A 17,176-nucleotide genomic window follows, 5' to 3' on the forward strand; every position below is an offset into this window, starting at 1 on the left:
CTCGAAATATAGTATCGACTGAGATTTAACAATTTTGATATTAAAATCGCATGATTGTAAGTTCAACCCCCGTGGCAGAGGTGATGAACATGGCTAGCCCCCTAGTATCTTAGGTTTCTCATGTGTTGTGGCGACCCTGCAGGAATCCACTATAGCCAATCTAGGGAAGGACATCCCGCCCTCTCCTACGCCGGAGTAGTGCCCTAGAATTAGAAATTCTTCGCACATGGTGAATGTGCGTCACCTGGGCCACATCTCTATCGACAACGTCGAATTCAAGGGTAGCGGGATGGCAGAAGCCTCGACAAAGAACATAGGACCTAACCCAACAACAAAGATGATGCTCTTCTCCAAAGGATGGAGATCACAGAAGAGTAAGGAGAGGTGGTGGATCTCTCGGGACTGGTTGGGACGCCCACATGGGAGATGCTTTGGGCGATGATTCTTAGGGTTTGTGTTTGAACTCCCTTCAGCCATACGATGCTCTTCATCGCCATGCAAGTTGCCTGGGGTTGCTCAAAGGAGGTCAAATTTAGGCCCTTCGATGACTACACATTCATAACTTAGTTTCTATGCTTTGGAAGTGGAATATTGCAATGCATGAGGACCGTGGTTGTTCAGTCATCAGCCGACAGGGTTTAGTTCAATTCAAATGAAACATATGCATTTATCCTATGAGGGGGCTTAGGCAAGGGGGGTCCCCTACCGACTTCCATGTTCTTGATTTTGTGCTAAGGGTTTATTTAGTTTTCTAGCACATGAGTAGGAGATCGGCGGTGTCCAAGGGCTTAGGGTGTGCCGTAGTGCACCATCAATTTCATGCTTGTTATTTTCTTATGACTACCTAATCTTGATGAGAGCGGATGCGTTGAATGCCATGACACTCCCGAATGCTCTAGATATGTATCATGGAAGCTTTGGGCAGTTGGTCCGCAATGCAAAGACCATTTTTTTTCCAGCCCTAATACGACCATGGAGGTATGTGATGAGGTATGTGCATAGCTTAACATTGTTTTAGAGGCATTGACTGATAAGTATTTGGGATTACCACCATTTGATCGTAGTGGTTGCTTCCAACATCTTTTTGATAGACTTTGTGCACTTACCAATGGTTGGCTATCAAAGATGTTATCTCTTTGTGTAGGGGGGGGGAGATGTTATCTATTAGTTGGAAAGAGATACTTCTGAAGGTAGTTGCATAGGCAATCCCAGTCTATGATATGTCTGTTTTTAATATCTCAAAGTATATATGTAAGGTCGTCTGTGATGCTATTGCTAGATTCTGGTGGCATGGCACTTCAAGGTAAACGAAAATTGCATTGGAAGGTGCGATGGAAAATGTGTGTTCCAAAAAATGAAGGTGGCATGGGGTTTGAAGACTTACATTGTTTCAAAAAAGCAATGAAAACAGTGTTGGAGATTATTGTCTGAACCATAATCACCATGTTCTCAGGTCCTTCAAGCCAAGTTTATCTAGATTAGGACTTATGTAAGGCTATGTTGAAGAACGAATCATCATATACATGGCAGAGCATTCTATTTGGTTTGAAAACTCTTAAACACGGAGCTATATGGCGACCTAGAGATGGTGCAATGATTAATTTTTTGAAGGACGATGAATCCCGATGAGCCATGATCACACCATAATTACTCATGGGGACAGTGTTTGTTATAGATAGTTCATGACTTAATTGATCCAATTTTAGGGAACTAGGATGTGCAAATGATCGAGGATAATTTTGGCCACTTGACGTTGTGAGAATTCTTCAAATCCCTCTACCTTCACATGATCAATCAAACTTTATTGCATGTCAATTTACCAAGTCAGGATGCTTCACCATGAGATCGGCGTACCATGTGGCTTGGAGGAAAGAGAATATAGATTGAGGGTCTGACTTAATGTGGGAGAAGGAAGGATGGGTCCACATCTGGTTTGGAAGTTTTTCTGGGGAAGATCTGTATCCTCGAAAGTTCATATTTTCAATTGAAGGGTTTTGCACGGCATAGTTCCCTGGTGTTGCACGTTGGCGGATCAACATATAAAACTCTAGTTGTATATATAGTCTGTTGTACTGATTGGGAGGATCTCTAGCACATGGTTTTTACTTGTGACAGAGCTATGGAGGTGTGGGAGGAACTTGGTCTTAGGGACTATACCGAATCAGTTGTTGTTCAAGAGCTATCTAGGGCAACGATCCTTGAAGAGTTGGTATGTGCTGAGCTCCCAGCAGGAACGGGCATTCCAATTGTAATGGAATTCATACTATCATGGTGGCATGATGGTGCATCTAGTGGGAGTTTTGGAAAATCGCCCATGAGGTGAAAACGCCCCCCTATACAATATGTTTTAAGCATCAAGGGGATTGTGGCGAATGTATTAGCAACATAGGTAAAGGAACCAACAAGACAAATGAAGTGATTGGACCGACTTCAGGAACTATAAAACTGAATGTTGATGCTAGCTTCCATCCAGAGTCTGGTGCAGTGGGAGCTTTGCTCTCGGACTCAAATGAGAAGTTCATTGCCGCATCTTGTTCATATTAGGAGTTCTCCATGGATGCCTTGATGGAGGCTTTTATGTTGTTTGAGGAGCTATGCTTGGTAGATGAGTTGAGGATTTTACTCGGTGGTGGTAGAATATGACTCAATGGAGATCGTGCATGCCATCCTAGATCCTTTAGAGTGCCGAGCTTCAGGGTTAATAGTGATTGATGATTGCCCTACATTGTTGAGTTCTTTTGGCAGGGCAATGATTGCACATTGTGCCTGAGAGAGCAATGTTGTTGCACGTTCACTAGCTCGAGCAAGTTATAAAGAGAAAATTTCAGAGGAATGACGTGAACATCCTCCGGACTTTCTAATCCCATCTCTTGTAACAAACATGGATATTGTTTAATTAAGGTTGACATAGTTAAAAAGCGCATGATTTTAGCAATCTAGAAAACTCATTTTGGAATTTACTTTTAAGATCTAAGCCCAGGAAAATTCTTAGCTATGCTTTGGCTTGGCTAATACAATTGTGATAGATTGAGTGTAATTTTCAGAGAAAGAATCTTGTTAAAGGTGTGATTTGAAGCAAGAACTTACTTGGTTATAATGGCGGACTCAGAGATTGAGGTTAGCCAGGGAGAGGACGACGACAATGCTTGACAGCTTCGCAGTCGCTAGTGATGAGTAGGCGAGGTACCTTGCTCCATTAAATAACCCGACAATAACCCTTGTTTGCCCCAATCTTGGGCTGACCACTGCTTGACTGGTTAAACTTTGTACCATTATGTCTTTGGAATGGAACCTGACCAAATGGCTACAATGCAATACGAAGAAAAACTTGGTTAAATTTTCCAAATTTATTGAAGTGTGTCAATGTATTTTACAATATATGGTTAGAAACTAGACAACCTAATTCTACACAAAAATGAATTTATAGGAGCGGCTCCAAACGAGGCCGCATATATCTTGTTGAAGCTTTAACACCCTCTGGAGTTGCTTATACCATATTTGATACTTGAGATCGGGAGTTCGATGAAAAAAGTTCATAAGAATGCTTCTAATGGAAGACTACAGAATTCTATGATTCTTCTATTTTGATACCAAAATGAAGTAAGCTAAGTCAAATAATCATTTGTGTTGAACCAGCAGGAGAGCTACATGTCAATTCATTATGAGAGGAAAATGATACATCACCATAGAAGGCGCGAACCATACAACACCAAAGAGGCACAACCAAAAAGGAAGAATCTAAACAACCTAAGGATCAAGATTCATAAGCAAGAGATGACCAAACCCAACCTAAGGTAGAGAAAAAGTATGCCATACGACACGAAAAGCAATAAACGTCTGATGCAAGATCCTAAACACCAGTCAACTACAATACGACCTAAACACAACAACCACGATGGCCTACGATGACCTACGACAACAACGACTGACGCACACAAGCACCACAAGGACTAAACAACAACCAACCATAAGACAACACTTCTTGCAAAATCCAAGGCCATTCTAATGCTACCATATCGGTCTTTACTAAAGCCGTAGAAGAGGGGCCGAGAAGGTGGACATGAACCAACTAGAGGGGAGCAAGAGCACAAGAAAGCACCATGATGAAAACCATTGCGACTGATGACCTGAATCTGGAATTGCCGCACCATGTGCGAAAGATATCGAACCGAAATGACGTCCACACCATCACAAACAAGAAGCCTTCGAGCACAAGTGACCAATTACCAAATCCCAAATTCACCACCAGCGGGAGACAAGCTGACAAATAATGACCAAATCGGCGGCGGAATCAACGGGGTGGAAAACCAAACGACGAAATCCCACTCACTACTGGTCGGACACAATCCACTAGGAGGAAAAACCGCCAGATCTGGAAGAACCTTCGCCAAATCTGGTAGAACCCCCACCAGATTTGACAGAACCTCCACCAAATCTAGCAAGTAACGACCGAGACAATGGGGTAGGGGAAGGGGCGAGGAAACAGATGCACACCTGAATCGACCTGATACAACAACCGTTGCATCTCGACATGACCCCTGGAAAGCCATCGAAGCAACACCAAGCAACCACACTCAGCTAGAACATACGTGCCCAAACGACTGGAAGAAGCAACCCATGGAAGATGTCCCTCTGCTGCCGTCCTTGGTGGCCGCGTGGGCTTTAGCACCGACAACGCGGTGGTGAGAAGGGAGTGGTGGTGGCGAAGGCCTGGCGGCTAGGGTTTGGTTTGCTACTCCTCGCCCCATGGGGAGCGACACAGGGTTCGGGGACGAAGGTGTCAAATAATTATAGCCAACAAATAGTCTTTGATAGTGGGACCTAAGAAGTAAATTTGTATGGGATTGAACGAAATGAGCACATGGTGTGAAAATAAGGGGGAGAGGACAACGTGACACTACTAGAGGCATCAGATTGATCGTGATCACCATCGGCAATTAAAAAGTACAGATTGTCAGCTTGGGCATTTAAGTGGAAGCTGGTTTCGCCCGAAATACTTTTTAGGGCAATTTTTCCAGAATAGATGCTTGTGGAGTGTTAGACCGCTGAGAAAAAAAGGGCTCCAGGGATGTGAATGGTGTCCCATATTCAACAACACGTTTTTAGGAAAATATTGGATGCCACGTCACACATGCACACAAACTGAGTATGAGCATCTACAACCGCAAACAACAAATTCGGGCCCTCAAACGCCCGTGGCCCCTGCTACTTCTTGAACTTGCGTTGTTTTTTCCATTGAAGAGAAAAGGATGATGCAACACAGTAGAGATAAGTATTTCCCACAGTTAAGAACCAAGGTATTAATCCAGTAGGAGAAGAATGCGCAAATCACCAATACCTGCACAAACAATCAAACACTTGCACCCAACGCGATAAAGGGGTTGTCAATCCCTTCCTGATCACTTGCAAAAGTGAGATCTGATAGAGATAGATAAATAGAACTAAACAAACGATAAAACATTTTTTTTGGGTTTTTTGGTTTATAGATCTGAAAATAAAAGATTGCAAAATAGTAGATCGGAAACTAATATGATGGAAAATAGACCCGGGGGCCATAGGTTTCACTAGAGGCTTCTCTCATGAAGGCAAATAATATGGTGGGTGAACAAATTACTGTCGAGCAACTGATAAAAAAGCACAAAGTTATGATGATATCCAAGGAAATGATTATGCAACATAGGCATCCCGTCCGTGTCAAGTAGACCAAAACGATTCTGGATCTACTACTATTACTCCACACACCGACTGACTCCTGCCTGCATCTAGAGTATTAAGTTCGTAAGAACATAGTAATGATGGAAATATGCCCTAGAGGCAATAATAAAGTTATTATTTTTTCCTCATATCATGATAAATGTTTATTATTCATGCTAGAATTGTATTAACCGGAAACATGATACATGTGTGAATACATAGACAAACATAGTGTCACTAGTATGCCTCTACTTGACTAGCTCATTGATCAAAGATGGTTATGTTTCCTAACCATAAACATGTGTTGTCATTTGATTAATGGGATCACATCATTAGGAGAATGATGTGATTGACTTGACCCATTCCGTTAGCTTAGCACTTGATCGTTTAGTATGTTGCTATTGCTTTCTTCATGACTTATACAAAGTTACTACAACTATGAGATTGTGCAACTCCCGTTTACCGGAGGAACACTTTGTGTGCTACCAAACGTCAGCGTAACTGGTTGTTTATAAAGGTGCTCTACAGGTGTCTCCAAAGGTACATGTTGAGTTGGCATAATTCGAGATTAGGTTTTGACACTCCGATTGTCGGAGAGGTATCTCTAGGCCCTCTCGGTAATACTCATCACTTAAGCCTTGCAAGCATTGTAACTAATGAGTTAGTTACGAAATGATGTATTACGGAACGAGTAAAGAGACTTGCCGGTAACGAGATTGAACTAGGTATTGGATACCGACGATCGAATCTCGGGCAAGTAACATACCGATGACAAAGGGAACAACGTATGTTGTTATGAGGTTTGACCGATAAAGATCTTCGTAGAATATGTAGGAACCAATATGAACATCCAGGTTCCACTATTGGTTATTGACCGAGAATAGTTCTAGGTCATGTCTACATAGTTCTCGAACCCGTAGGGTCTGCACGCTTAACGTTACGATGATAGTTTTATTATGAGTTTATAAGTTTTGATGTACCGAAGTTTGTTCGGAGTCCCAGATGTGATCATGGACATGACGAGGAGTCTCGAAATGGTCGAGACATAAAGATTGATATATTGGACGACCATATTCGGACACCGGAAGTGTTCCGGGTGATTTCGGAGAAAATCGGAGTGCCGGAGGGTTACCGGAACCCCCCCGGGAGAGTTAATGGGCCACATGGGCCTTAGTGGAAAGAGAGAGGGGCGGCCAGGGTGGGCCGCGTGCCCCCTCTCCCTCTGGTCCGAATTGGACTAGGAGGGGGGCGGCACCCCCCTCTTTCCTTCCCCCTCTCCCCCTTCCTTTCCCCCTCCTAGTAGGAGTAAGAAAGGGGGAGTCCTACTCCTACTAGGAGGAGGACTCCTCCTCCTTGGCGCGCCCACAAGGGCCGGCCGGCCTCCCCCCTTGCTCCTTTATATACGGGGGCGGGGGGGGGGGGGCACCCTAGAGACACACAAGTTGATCTAGGATTGTTCCTTAGCCGTGTGCGGTGCCCCCCTCCACCATATTCCACCTCGGTTATATCGTCGCGGAGTTTAGGCGAAGCCCTGCGCCGGTAGAACATCATCATCGTCACCACGCCGTGGTGCTGACGGAACTCATCCCCGACGCTTTGCTGGATTGGAGCCCGGGGAACGTCATCGAGCTGGACGTGTGCTGAACACGGAGGTGCCGTACGTTCGATGCTTGGATCGGTCGGATCGTGAAGACGTACGAATACATCAATCGCGTTGTCATAATGCTTCCGCTTAACAGTCTACGAGGGTACGTAGACAACACTCTCCCCTCTCGTTGCTATGCCATCACCATGATCTTGCGTGTGCGTAGGAATTTTTTTGAAATTACTACGTTCCCAACAGTGGCATCCGGGCCTAGGTTTTATGCGTTGATGTTATATGCACGAGTAGAACACAAGTGAGTTGTGGGCGATACAAGTCATACTGCTTACCAACATGTCATACTTTGGTTCGGCGGTATTGTTGGATGAAGCGGCCCGGACCGACATTACGCGTACGCTTACGCGAGACTGGTTCTACCGACGTGCTTTGCACACAGGTGGCTGGCGGGTGTCAGTTTCTCCAACTTTAGTTGAACCAAGTGTGGCTACGCCCGGTCCTTGCGAAGGTTAAAACAACACTAACTTGACGAAATATCGTTGTGGTTTTGATGCGTAGGTAAGAACTGTTCTTGCTAAGCCCGTAGCAGCCACGTAAAACTTGCAACAACAAAGTAGAGGAAGTCTAACTTGTTTTTGCAGGGCATGTTGTGATGTGATATGGTCAAGACGTGATGCTATATTTATTGTATGAGATGATCATGTTTTGTAACCGAAGTTATCGGCAACTGGCAGGAGCCATATGGTTGTCGCTTTATTGTATGAAATGCAAACGCCCTGTAATTGCTTTACTTTATCACTAAGCGGTAGCGATAGTCGTAGAAGCAATAGATGGCGTAAACGACAACGATGCTACGATGGAGATCAAGGTGTCGCGCCGGTGACGATGGTGATCACGACGGTGCTTCGAAGATGGAGATCACAAGCACAAGATGATGATGGCCATATCATATCACTTATATTGATTGCATGTGATGTTTATCCTTTATGCATCTTATCTTGCTTTGATTGACGGTAGCATTTTAAGATGATCTCTCACTAAAAATTATCAAGAAGTGTTCTCCCTGAATATGCACCATTGCCAAAGTTCATCGTGCCCAGACACCACGTGATGATCGGGTGTGATAAGCTCTACGCCCATCTACAACGGGTGCAAGCCAGTTTTGCACACGCAGAATATTCAGGTTATACTTGACGAGCCTAGCATATGCAGATATGGCCTCGGAACACAGAGACCGAAAGGTCGAGCATGAATCATATAGTAGATATGATCAACATAGTGATGTTCACCATTGAAAACTACTCCATCTCACGTGATGATCGGTTATGGTTTAGTTGATTTGGATCACGTAATCACTTAGATGACTAGAGAGATATCTATCTAAGTGGGAGTTCTTAAGTAATATGATTAATTGAACTTAAATTTATCATGAACTTAGTACCTGATAGTATTTTGCTTGTCTATGTTTGTTGTAGATAGATGGCTCATGCTGTTGTTCCGTTGAATTTTAATGCGTTCCTTGAGAAAGCAAAGTTGAAAGATGATGGTAGCAATTACACGGACTGGGTCCATAACTTGAGGATTATCCTCATTGCTGCACAGAAGAATTACGTCCTGGAAGCACCGCTGGGTGCCAGGCCTGCTGCAGGAGCAACGCCAGATGTTGTGAACGTCTGGCAGAGCAAAGCTGATGACTACTCTATAGTTCAGTGTGCCATGCTTTACGGCTTAGAACCGGGTCTTCAACGATGTTTTGAACGTCATGGAGCATATGAGATGTTCCAGGAGTTGAAGTTAATATTTCAAGCAAATGCCCGGATTGAGAGATATGAAGTCTCCAATAAGTTCTACAGCTGCAAGATGGAGGAGAATAGTTCTGTCAGTGAGCATATACTCAAAATGTCTGGGTATAATAATCACTTGATTCAACTGGGAGTTAATCTTCCAGATGATAGCGTCATTGACAGAATTCTCCAATCACTGCCACCAAGCTACAAGAGCTTCGTGATGAACTATAATATGCAAGGGATGAACAAGACAATTCCCGAGCTCTTCGCAATGCTAAAGGCTGCGGAGGTAGAAATCAAGAAGGAGCATCAAGTGTTTATGGTCAACAAGACCACTAGTTTCAAGAAAAAGGGTAAAGGGAAGAAGAAGGGGAACTTCAAGAAGAACAGCAAGCAAGTTGCTGCTCAAGAGAAGAAACCCAAGTCTGGACCTAAGCCTGAAACTGAGTGCTTCTACTGCAAGCAAACTGGTCACTGGAAGCGGAACTGCCCCAAGTATTTGGCGGATAAGAAGGATGGCAAAGTGAACAAAGGTATATGTGATATACATGTTATTGATGTGTACCTAACTAGAGCTCGTAGTAGCACCTGGGTATTTGATACTGGTGCTGTTGCTAATATTTGCAACTTGAAACAGGGACTACGGAATAAGTGAGCACTGGCCAAGGACGAGGTGATGATGCGCGTGGGAAACAGTTCCAAAGTCGATGTGATCGCGGTCGGCACGCTACCTCTACATCTACCTTCAGGATTAGTTTTGGACCTGAATAATTGTTATTTGGTGCCAGCGTTGAGCATGAACATTATATCTGGATCTTGTTTGATGCGAAACGGTTATTCATTTAAATCAGAGAATAATGGTTGTTCTATTTATATGAGTAATATCTTTTATGGTCATGCACCCTTGAAGAGTGGTCTATTTTTATTGAATCTCGATAGTAGTGATACACATATTCATAATGTCGAAGCCAAAAGATGCAGAGTTGATAATGATAGTGCAACTTATTTGTGGCACTGCCGTTTAGGTCATATCGGTGTAAAGCGCATGAAGAAACTCCATACTGATGGAATTTTGGAATCACTTGGTACTTGCGAACCGTGCCTCATGGGCAAGATGACTAAAACACCGTTCTCCGGTACTGTGGAGAGAGCAACAGATTTGTTGGAAATCATACATACAGATGTATGTGGACCGATGAATATTGAAGCTCGTGGCGGATATCATTATTTTCTCACCTTCACAGATGATTTGAGCAGATATGGGTATATCTACTTAATGAAACACAAGTTTGAAACATTTGAAAAGTTCAAAGAATTTCAGAGTGAAGTGGAAAATCATCATAACAAGAAAATTAAGTTTCTACGATCTGATCATGGAGGAGAATATTTGAGTTACGAGTTTGGTTTACATTTGAAACAATGCGGAATAGTTTCGCAACTCACGCCACCCGGAACACCACAATGAAATGGTGTGTCCGAACGTCGTAATCGTACTTTACTAGATATGGTGCGATCTATGATGTCTCTTACTGATTTACCGCTATCGTTTTGGGGTTATGCTTTAGAGACGGCTGCATTCACATTGAATAGGGCACCATCAAAATCCGTTGAGACGACGCCTTATGAACTATGGTTTGGCAAGAAACCAAAGTTGTCGTTTCTTAAAGTTTGGGGTTGCGATGCTTATGTGAAGAAACTTCAACCAGATAAGCTCGAACCCAAATCGGAGAAATGTGTCTTCATAGGATACCCAAAAGAGACTGTTGGGTACACCTTCTATCACAGATCCGAAGGCAAGACATTCATTGCTAAGAATGGATCCTTTCTAGAAAAAGAGTTTCTCTCGAAAGAAGTGAGTGGGAGGAAAGTAGAACTTGATGAGATAACTATGTCTGCTCCCTTATTGGAAAGTAGTTCATCACAGAAATCAGTTCCTGTGACATCTACACCAATTAGTGAGGAAGATAATGATATTGATCATGAAACTTCAGATCAAGTTTCTACTGAACCTCGTAGGTCTACCAGAATAAAATCTGCACCAGAGTGGTACGGTAATCCTATTCTGGAAGTCATGTTACTTGACCATGATGAACCTACGAACTATGAGGAAGCGATGATGAGCCCAGATTCCGCAAAATGGCTAGAAGCCATGAAATCTGAGATGGGATCCATGTATGAGAACAAAGTATGGACTTTGGTTGACTTGCCCGATGATCGGCAAGCCATTGAGAATAAATGGATCTTTAAGAAGAAGACTGACGCTGACGGTAATGTAACTGTCTATAAAGCTCGACTTGTTGCGAAAGGTTTTCGACAAGTTCAAGGGGTTGACTACGATGAGACTTTCTCACCCGTAGCGATGCTTAAGTCTGTCCGAATCATGTTAGCGATTGCCGCATTTTATGATTATGAAATTTGGCAGATGGATGTCAAAACTGCATTTCTGAATGGATTTCTGGAAGAAGAGTTGTATATGATGCAACCGGAAGGTTTTGTCGATCCTAAGGGAGCTAACAAAGTGTGCAAGCTCCAGCGATCAATCTATGGTCTGGTGCAAGCCTCTCGGAGTTGGAATAAACGCTTTGATAGTGTGATCAAAGCATATGGTTTTATACAGACTTTTGGAGAAGCCTGTATTTACAAGAAAGTGAGTGGGAGCTCTGTAGCATTTCTAATATTATATGTGGATGACATATTGTTGATTGGAAATGATATAGAATTTCTGAATAGCATAAAAGGATACTTGAATAAAAGTTTTTCAATGAAAGACCTCGGTGAAGCTGCTTACATATTGGGCATTAAGATCTATAGAGATAGATCAAGACGCTTGATTGGACTTTCACAATGCACGTACCTTGATAAAGTGTTGAAAAGGTTCAATATGGATCAGGCGAAGAAAGGGTTCTTGCCTGTATTACAAGGTATAAAGTTGAGTCAGACTCAATGCCCGACCACTGCAGAAGATAGAGAGAAAATGAAAGGAGTTCCCTATGCTTCAGCCATAGGCTCTATCATGTATGCAATGCTGTGTACCAGACCTGATGTGTGCCTTGCTATTAGTTTGGCAGGGAGGTACCAAAGTAATCCAGGAGTGGGTCACTGGACAGCGGTCAAGAACATCCTGAAATACCTGAAAAGGACTAAGGATATGTTTCTCGTATATGGAGGTGACAAAGAGCTAGTCGTAAATGGTTACGTCGATGCAAGCTTTGACACTGATCCGGACGATTCTAAATCGCAAACCGGATACGTATTTTTATTAAACGGTGGAGCTGTAAGTTGGTGCAGTTCTAAACAAAGCGTCGTGGCGGGATCTACATGTGAAGCGGAGTACATAGCTGCTTCGGAAGCAGCAAATGAAGGAGTCTGGATGAAGGAGTTCATTTCCGATCTAGGTGTTATACCTAGTGCATCGGGACCAATGAAGATCTTCTGTGACAATACTGGTGCAATTGCCTTGGCAAAGGAATCCAGATTTCACAAGAGGACCAAGCACATCAAGAGATGCTTCAATTCCATTCGGGACCAAGTCCAAGTGGGAGACATAGAGATTTGCAAGATACATACGGATCTGAATGTTGCAGACCCGTTGACTAAGCCTCTCTCACGAGCAAAACATGATCAGCACCAAGACTCCATGGGTGTTAGAATCATTACTATGTAATCTAGATTATTGACTCTAGTGCAAGTGGGAGACTGAAGGAAATATGCCCTAGAGGCAATAATAAAGTTATTATTTATTTCCTCATATCATGATAAATGTTTATTATTCATGCTAGAATTGTATTAACCGGAAACATGATACATGTGTGAATACATAGACAAACATAGTGTCACTAGTATGCCTCTACTTGACTAGCTCATTGATCAAAGATGGTTATGTTTCCTAACCATAGACATGTGTTGTCATTTGATTAATGGGATCACATCATTAGGAGAATGATGTGATTGACTTGACCCATTCCGTTAGCTTAGCACTTGATCGTTTAGTATGTTGCTATTGCTTTCTTCATGACTTATACAAAGTTCCTACAACTATGAGATTGTGCAACTCCCGTTTACCGGAGGAACACTTTGTGTGCTACCAAACGTCACAACGTAACTGGGTGATTATAAAGGTGCTCTACAGGTGTCTCCAAAGGTACATGTTGAGTTGGCATAATTCGAGATTAGGTTTTGTCACTCCGATTGTCGGAGAGGTATCTCTGGGCCCTCTCGGTAATACTCATCACTTAAGCCTTGCAAGCATTGTAACTAATGAGTTAGTTACGAAATGATGTATTACGAAACGAGTAAAGAGACTTGCCGGTAACGAGATTTAACTAGGTATTGGATACCGACGATCGAATCTCGGGCAAGTAACATACCGATGACAAAGGGAACAACGTATGTTGTTATGCGGTTTGACCGATAAAGATCTTCATAGAATATGTAGGAACCAATATGAACATCCAGGTTCCACTATTGGTTATTGACCGAGAATAGTTCTAGGTCATGTCTACATAGTTCTCGAACCCGTATGGTCCGCACGCTTAACGTTACGATGACAGTTTTATTATGAGTTTATAAGTTTTGATGTACCGAAGTTTGTTCGGAGTCCCGGATGTGATCACGGACATGATGAGGAGTCTCGAAATGGTCGAGACATAAAGATTGATATATTGGACGACTATATTCGGACACCGGAAGTGTTCCGGGTGATTTCGGAGAAAACCGGAGTGCCGGAGGGTTACTGGAACCCTCCCGGGAGAGTTAATGGGCCACATGGGCCTTAGTGGAAAGAGAGAGGGGCGGACAGGGTGGGCCACGCGCCCCCTCTCCCTCTGGTCCGAATTGGACTAGGAGGGGGGGGGGGGCGGCGCCCCCCTCTTTCCTTCCCCCTCTCCCCCTTCCTTTCCCCCTCCTAGTAGGAGTAGGAAAGGGGGAGTCCTACTCCTACTAGGAGGAGGACTCCTCCTCCTTGGCGCGCCCACAAGGGCCGGTCGGCCTCCCCCCTTGCTCCTTTATATACGGGGGCGGGGGGGGGGGGGGCACCCTAGAGACACACAAGTTGATCTACGGATTGTTCCTTAGCCGTGTGCGGTGCCCCCCTCCACCATATTCCACCTCGGTTATATCGTCGCGGAGTTTAGGCGAAGCCCTGCGCCGGTATAACATCATCATCGTCACCACGCCGTCATGCTGATGGAACTCATCCCCGACGCTTTGCTGGATTGGAGCCCGGGGAACTTCATCGAGCTGGACGTGTGCTGAACACGGAGGTGCCGTATGTTCGGTGCTTGGATCGGTCGGATCGTGAAGACATACGACTACATCAACCGCGTTGTCATAACACTTCCGCTTAACGGTCTACGAGGGTACGTAGACAACACTCTCCCCTCTCGTTGCTATGCCATCACCATGATCTTGCGTGTGTGTAGGAATTTTTTTGAAATTACTATGTTCCCAACAAGTAACACATTAAGTAAGATGACATGAAGTAGAGGAATTAACTCAAGCAATATGATGAAAACCCCATCTTTTTACCCTCAATGGCAACAATGCAATACGTGTCTTGCTACCCCTACTTTGTCACTAGGTGAAATCACGCAAGATTGAACCCAAAGCTAAGCACCTCTCCCATTGCAAGAAATACCAATCTAGTTGGCCAAACCAAACCAATAATTCAAAGAGAAATACAAAGATACCAAATCATGCATACAAAAATTCAGAGGAGATTCAAATAATATTCATAGATAAGCTGATCATAAATCCACAATTCATCGGATCTCGACAAACACACTGCAAAAGAGTATTACATTGGATAGATCTCCAAGAACACCGAGGAGAACATGGTATTGAGAATCAAAGAGAGAGAAGAAGCCATCTAGATATTAGCTATGGACTCGTAGGTCTGAAGTGGACTACTCACGCTTCATCGAAAGGACAATAGAGTTGATGTAGATGCCCTCCGTGATCGAACCCCCCTTCGGCAGGATGCCGGAAAAGGCCCCAATATGGGATCTCACGGGAATAGAAGGTTGCGGCGGTGTATAAGTGTTTCCATGGATGCTTTTGAGGGTTTGGTAATATATGTGAATACATAGGAGGAAGATCTAGGTCAAGGGGTCACCGAGGGGCCCACAAGGTAGGGGGGCACGCCGTCCACCCTTGCCGCCGCCTCGTGGCTCTTCTGACTTGCACTCCAAGTCTCCTAGGTGTCTTCTGGTCCAAGAAAAATCATCGTGAAGTTTTATTCCGTTTGGACTCCGTTTAGTATTCCTTTCTGCGAAACTCAAAAGCAAGGAAAAAATAGAAACTGTCACTGGGATCTAGGTTAATATGTTAGTCCCAAAAATAATATTAAATAGCATATTAATGCATGTAAAACATCCAAAACAGATAATATAATAGCATGGAACAATAAAAAATTATAGATACGTTGGAGACATATCAAGCATCCCCAAGCTTAATTCCTGCTCGTTCTCGAGTAGGTAAATGATAAAAAAATAGAATTTTTGATGTGAATGCTACCTAACATATTTATCCATGTAATTTTCTTCATTGTGGCATGAATGTTCAGATCCATAAGATTCAAGTTTAATATTGACATGAAAACAATAATACTTCAAGCATACTAATAAAGCAATCATGTCTTCTCAAAATACCATGGCTAAAGGAAGCTATCCCTACCAAATCATATAGTCTGGCTATGCTCCATCTTCATCACACAAAGTATTCAAATCATGCACAACCCCGGTTTTAGCCAAGCAATTGTTTCATACTTTAGTATTCTCAAACCTTTTCAACTTTCACGCAATACATGAGCGTGAGCCATCAACATAGCGCTATAGATGGAATAGAATATGGTGGTTGTGGAGAAGAAAAAAGAAGGAGATGGTCTCACATCAACTAGGTGTATCAACTGGCTATGGAGATGCCCATCAATAGATATCAATGTGAGTGATTATGGATTACCATGCAACGGATGCACTAGAGCTATAAGTTTATGAAATCTCAAAAAGAAACTAAGTGGGTGTGCATCCAACTTGCTTGCTCATGAAGACCTAGGGCATTTGAGGAAGCCCATCGTTGGAATATACAAGCCAAGTTCTATAACTAAAAATTCCCACTAGTATATGAAAGTGACAAAATAGGAGACTCTCTATCATGAAGATCACGGCGCTACTTTGAAGCACAAGTGTGGAAAAGGATAGTAACATTGCCGCTTCTCTCTTTCTCTCATTTTTTGAATGGCTTCTTTGGCCTAGTTTTCTAATTTGGCTTTTTTGTCATCTTTTATTTCGAGTTCCTCACATGGGAAAATGCTCTAATAATCAAGATCATCACACTTTTATTTACTTACAACTCAAAAATTACAACTCGATAGTAGAACAAAATATGACTCTATATGAATGCCTCCGGTGGTGTACCGGGATGTGCAATGACTCAAGAGTGACATGTATGAAAGAATTATGAACGGTGGCTTTGCCACAAATTGTAGCGACCAGACCTCAAACAATCCGATCTCTGTGCATCAGTGTCAACCCTGGATCGGTAATGTTGACACGCACAGTACCCGAGGATTTATAACATAGTAGCAATCACACACTTATTACATCGAATGTCTCAAGAGAGAACTTATTACAATAATATGGCTTAAGGCCATATAAAAACGATAACAGCGGAAGGCTTGGAAGATAAAGTGAGTCCATCAACTCTAACGACATCACTAAGTGAAAGACAACGACCTATGACACCTTACTCATCGTCTGAAAAGTCTGCAACATGAAACGTTGCAGCCCGAAACGGGTCAGCACATGGAATATGCTGGCAATGTAACACATAGAGTAATGAACAGAATAAATGCTATCACTACATGCATATATGGCTGGTGGAAAGCTCTATGGTTACAGTTTTGTATAAAGCCAATATTTCCCTACAACAAAGGAATAAATTATATTTAACTATCTTGGTGGTTGTTAAACATTGGGAAGGTTCCTCCAACTCAATCCCAATTAAACATCATCATTAAACCCAATCAAATTATATTTAGATTGATGAGATCAACATGATAATCCAAGAACTAGATACTCAAGACGTCCATAACCGGGGA

The 17,176-nt window shown here is 43.0% G+C and overlaps 1 long non-coding RNA gene across 2 annotated transcripts in view; it reads right to left on the reverse strand.

Annotated features, from left to right (window-relative positions):
* LOC123159928 (uncharacterized) overlaps positions 1 to 4,764 on the reverse strand; it is a 37,870-nt gene extending 33,106 nt beyond the window's left edge. For both annotated transcript variants that reach the window (XR_006479922.1, XR_006479921.1), the window contains exons 1-2: positions 4,495 to 4,764; positions 3,088 to 3,304 (exon numbers count right to left, since the gene is read on the reverse strand). This is a non-coding gene — a long non-coding RNA (uncharacterized lncRNA). The remainder of the gene's footprint in view (positions 1 to 3,087; positions 3,305 to 4,494) is intronic.
* Positions 4,765 to 17,176: the final 12,412 nt, after the last annotated feature.

This window comes from Triticum aestivum, chromosome 7B, assembly GCF_018294505.1.
Source record: "Triticum aestivum cultivar Chinese Spring chromosome 7B, IWGSC CS RefSeq v2.1, whole genome shotgun sequence".
NCBI lineage: Eukaryota > Viridiplantae > Streptophyta > Magnoliopsida > Poales > Poaceae > Triticum > Triticum aestivum.